Genomic DNA, 5,653 nt, shown 5'->3' on the forward strand with positions numbered 1-5,653 from the left:
TGGAGTGGTAGACACCGAATGATGGTGTTCGTCGTCTTCATGTCGAGGATCTCGTCTTCGTGCATCATCACCATGGCTTGAGTGGTGTCGTCGAAGATCCGTGGAAGATGTTGGTCGATGGCGCTCATGGGGTGGCTTGTGTCGGCGATGATCACGGGGTGACATATGTCGATGGGAGCCATGCGACGGTGGTGGTCGACGACGATCATGAGAAGGTGTATGTCGATGACGATCCTTGACGTGCCTAGATGATGGCTCATGCGGCTTGGCATAGTGCTTGTGGCGCCTTGTGGAGCTTGGAGAAGAGTGTCGATGACGATCATGTTGGGGACGCTCTTGATGCTCCATATGATGAACTTGCCGTAGATGATCATGTGCATAAGCACTCTCATGGTGGCGCCTTGTGGAGCTCGGAGAAGTGTGTCGATGACGCTCATGATGGGGACGCTCTTGATGATCCATAAGATGGTGCCATCGTGGAGGTCCTCTATCTTCATATGTAGCTCCATGGGCCAAGTAGGAGGACGTGGGAGCATCGTCGTTGCTCCTTGTGGAGACTAGGTGAGGTTCCGCCATGGTGTCGATGTCGTAGGCGTGGCGTTGCTCCACCATGTCGTCGATGCTTGACGAGCCATTGTCGATGTAGAGCTCGTCGATGTCGTCCTCAAGGTGGTGCTCCACCATGTCGATGATGCTTGGGGAGCCTTGGTCGTTGTCGAGCTCCTCGATGTCGAAGATGTCGGTGATGCTTGGGGAGCCATAGTCGGAGTAGAGCTCCACATGTTCCTCCACATCCGCGGTGCTTGAGGAGGTATCCTCCTCGAAGTGCTCCGTGTACTCCTCTGTATCTTCTTCGTCACTATACATGTTAGCACGACAAGATCTATATGGTGTATGTTAGTGGAAGGAGACTACCTCGCACTCTTACCAAGGTAAGATAGTATTGGGGCAATCAACCAAGCCAAAAGTAAGATCAAGTGTATCGGGGACACACGCAAAACCACACGCAAAAGCTAGCAAATATGGTGTTAGGCGAGTGTTGTGGAAAGCCAAAAGACAAATCCAAGATCGAGTATGTTGTTAAAAGTGGGTAAGGTCCAAAAATCCAAATGTCAATGTAAAGATCACTATAAACACGGAAAAGTTGTGGAACACACACACGAGATAAGCGGGGTTAGTGCAACCAAAAGTGAGCGGAAAAGTGTATGTATAAGTGCTCGGTGTCACACTAACACAAGGAGAGCCAAAGCTTCGGTTGCAAAAGAAGAGACAACTAGATTCACACGCGGCCTCTCTTCTCGTATCTCTCTTTGCTTAAAAGCTTTTTCTCTTTTGTATATGGTGGCACTTGCACTCGTTTTTCTCTTTGGTGGCACTTGGACACTTTGTATGTATGGGCGTATGGATGTATCGATGTATGGTGCTACTCGCACTCTTTTTGTGTTTTTGGGGCTTTTTCACACACTATGTTAGCGTTAGCCTCGCTTTTGCTATCTTGCCACACGAGTGTTTGCTTGGATGCCTTACTCAACACGACACACACACCTCACCATGCGGGGCCACGTGCAATGTCTCGCAACACTAGACAAGCAATGCTCGATGGGATAGATCGCAAAAGGAAGAGGGGTTACAAGGTGACAGCTGCAAGTTATACCTGCGATGGTGGTGGTGGTGGTGGTGGTGGTGGTGGAGATCGCCGGATGTCGAGGTCGAAGGAGGGCGCGAGGATGCGCCCGGTCTGGGGCCCGGTTGGACCGGAGCTTGGACCGGCCTGTCCGGTTTCCGCCCGGTCGACCGGGTTCTGTGCTGGCTCGTCCGGTCTGTGGCCCGGTTGACCGGGTTCTGTGCTGGCTCGTCCGGTCTGTGGCCCGGTTGACCGGGTTCTGTGCTGGCTCGTCCGGTCTGTGGCCCGGTTGACCGGGTTCGAAACCGGGTTTCACGATTTGGAGCTTTCTCTCTCCTGTTCTTCCCAAACCAAAACCAAATCGACCAAATCGAGGGGAACGATGGAATTGGAGGCTCAAAGTTGGGGAAAGAGTAGATCAAGCACAAAAACATCAGATCCACGGACCAAAACCACTCAAAACGCAACCAAATCACAGATCGGTCAAGAGGCAATTTAGGGCTATTTTTGTTGATTTTTGGGGAAAAATTTTTAGAGACGAAATTGGATGGGTGGGGGGTCAAATCCGCGGAAACCAAAGGCTGCTGATACCATATGATGAGGTCTAAGACCCCGTGTGTGGCCCGATCTTGCGGATTGACGTCGAAACCAAAGGGGGAGATGGGAAAACGCGAGGAACACGAAGAACACGACGGGCACGAGGGACTCCGAGACTCACGCACGCACACCAACCCGATACACCCGATGCTTACCTCCGTGGCTCGATGGACCACGCCAATAGAATCTCCGTGGAAGAGACACGCGGTAGAATTCCCGGAGAGAGATTGGGATTGGAGAGGAAGAGCTTGGGGAAGGAGAGAGAGTAACAAGTACTAGAATCTCCTTCAACAAGATCTAAGTCAACAACCAAGGTGCCTTGATTACAGAGGGATGATACCCAAGGGAGACGACTAAGCTCAAAGTTAGGGTTTGAGTTCAAAACAAGTCTAAAGAGCTAAGGAGGGGTTCCAGCTACTTATATAGGCACACATGGCCAGCAAGGGCGAACAGGTACGCGAATGGATAAGTTAAGGCAGTTTGGTGGGACATTCCCGTCAGATCCGGTTGTGGGTCCGGTCTGACCGGGCCTGTGACCGGGCTGTCCGGTCATGGGTCCGGTCGACCGGGCCTGCGACCGGGCTGTCCGGTCATGGGTCCGGTCGACCGGGCGCAAACCGGAAATCTGCGAAGTTTCCGGTCTTCGTCCGGTACGAGGGAGCTGCGCCCGTTGGGCGCCCGGTTGACCGGGCCCGGGACCGGACGGCCCGGTTGTGGGTCCGGTCCGACCGGGTCCTGGACCGGCCGGCTGGGCCTCTTCCTCCCGCCTCTTCTTCCTCTTCCTTCTTCTCTTCTTTCCTTCTTCTTCTCCTCTTCCTTGCACCATGGGAGTTCCTTCTCTCTTGGTCCTTGTCGATGTCGGCACCTATAGACACAATGATGATAGGCATGAGGTAGCATTCCATCCAAGGTATTGACGAGGTCGAGTGTCGAGAGGAAGGAGTTCACCTTGACATATATGGCGGGGGTTTGTGTTGTTGGTCCACTTGGGGGACTCCTTGGCCATGGTGTAGCGTCGATGATAGGCGGGGTTGCGCTTGTTGTTCCACTTGGGGGACTCCTTGGCCATGGTGTAGTGTCGACGATAGGCGGGGCTACATCAGGCTGGACAGTGGTTTCCTCGCTGTGTATTTTTCACTGTAATAAAAAAGAGGGAAAATGTTACTGGAGAGCAGCAACTAAAAGGATCATAGATCCCAAACAGCAAAATCTAGCTAAAAAGGTTATACCCATGATGATAAGCCATGAAATGATTTCCTCTTTGCCTTACAAACAAACAGTGTACAGTACGAACGAATTCGAGCAAATAGGTAAAGCGGAAAACAATGTCAAACAAACACATCGAGAGGAAAACAATATCAACCGATCGATTCGAACGAACTAACGAACTTATAAGGGCTGGGCGACGGCGACTGACTTCGATTGAGCTATAATGAATCGTACTTGCCCAGGCCCGAAGATAGCATGCATACCGTGAGGATCTACCGGCTGACCGCGCCTGCCGGTGCGGGCTGGAGAAGAACGGCGCCACCGGCGGTCGCCGGCCGACGCGGCCGATAGACGGCGTGGGGAAGTTTTGGTGCGCGGCCCGGTTCACCGAGGGTGTGTCTAGAGAAGAACAGCGCGCCGAAGGAGGTGTCTAGAGAAGAACAAGGTGGGCTGGGTGCTTGAGTTAAAGGCGAGCGTTCGAAATATTGGGCGCGCGTTCGAAAGTTTAGGTGCGCGAGGGAGGTGTCTGTTGAGTTAAAGGCGAGCGTTCGAAATTTCCCCGTCCTCTTCTTTTTTGGGCTAATCTATCTATACCTCTATTCTATCTACATGTTTTTTATTTTTTTTCTATTCTATACATGAGTTTTTGAATTTGAATTTTTTCACTCTGTCAGCCTTCCGGCCAATGCTCATTTGAAGTAATTGAAGTCGTTGATTTGCAGCTTAGAGGTGCTATCTACCGCTCATCATACAAGGACTCTTCAGATCTAACGGCTGTGAATGCACGGATTCGTCACCCATCCTTCCCTTGGACTGGCGATGCTGAAAGCCTGAAACACTGGAACCCTCTAGATACTTCGGGATACCTCACTGCCCCACATTATTAAACATGCCTTTTCCGACACGGGAAGTCAAAAGTTGGGGGCTCCATGCTGTAACACCCCACTTTTTGCAACCTTGTTTATTTGTCCTTAATGCAAAAATTAGGGGGAACAAAAACTTTTCCTTTAGACTAATTAAGATAAATTGCCTTGATCTGTTTGTTATGATGAATTGCCTTGATCTGTTGGTAGATGAATTTTCTTGATTTGCTTGTTGAGTCTTGTCTTGAGCTACTCTTAGAACAACACCTCTAGTGGTAAAACAAACAACTCACCCAATGAAACACCTATGTGACTTAGGAAAAGTTATTTTCCTTTTTTTTTCCACATCAAACTTTTCTACTCATGGCAACATGAGTGTGCCTACTTAAAATTCCTCTTTGTGTTTAAGCTAGCTCAAATCATCCTTGATTCCAAACTTGCACCCTTCTCTTATACCCACTCATCCTTGTTGGTTTTGAGGCCATGTCGACCATCTGTGTTGACAGGCTTAAAATGTCCAGACTTTGGCAATTGATCTCTAAACACCCACAAATGTTATTGTTGACTTCAATGCATGGATCTCATCTATGCAACATCATCTTCAACCTCCACGTCTTGCATGTCTCAGGCTATCCTTGCAGCACATATATCCAACTTGATCTTATGCCACATCCAATGTTCAACTCTAGATCACTTCCTTCACTTTTATCTCTTGTTTTTATTCAAGTTTAATCTTCACAAAACCAAGAGTGGAATGATGGGTACATTTTGTAGCCCTCATCTACCCTTGAGAACACTCCTCTCTAAATTAGTTTTCCTCCTCAAAAACCCTACTGTTTTCCTTCTCTAGTTTTGAGTACAAAACTACTCCTAGTTTTATTAAATCTTTTCAAGATATTTCTTCAAACAAAACAAAGAACTGAAATGGGTTTTGTTTATCATCTCATTTCTACCAAGTACTGATTTCTAAAACATTATTTCTTTATCTTGCCTTCTTTTTAACAAAAGGCTTGTTTATGGTACCTATACCATTTCTTGTTTGCTTTAAATTTGAGAAAACTCTACTTCACTTGAGAAAGTAAGTAGAACATTTTGAACTCCTATGTTCCAACTAGTTTTCTCTCAACATCTTCAAAATTCCATTTCACTTGAGTACATTCCCAATTGTCCCTAGACAATTGAGGTGTTTCAAATACTTTTCAAATAAGTTCTATTTCAAATGAAAACTCTTGCACATCTCTGATCCACCACATGGTATCCCCTCCATCCTCCAATTCTTGATCAAATGGATGATCATTTGATACTTTTAAACCACTTCCAATTGACCTCTCATTTGTAGAGTACTTTATATTCTCTTCCA

This window comes from Lolium rigidum, chromosome 4, assembly GCF_022539505.1.
Source record: "Lolium rigidum isolate FL_2022 chromosome 4, APGP_CSIRO_Lrig_0.1, whole genome shotgun sequence".
Taxonomy (NCBI): Eukaryota; Viridiplantae; Streptophyta; class Magnoliopsida; order Poales; family Poaceae; genus Lolium; species Lolium rigidum.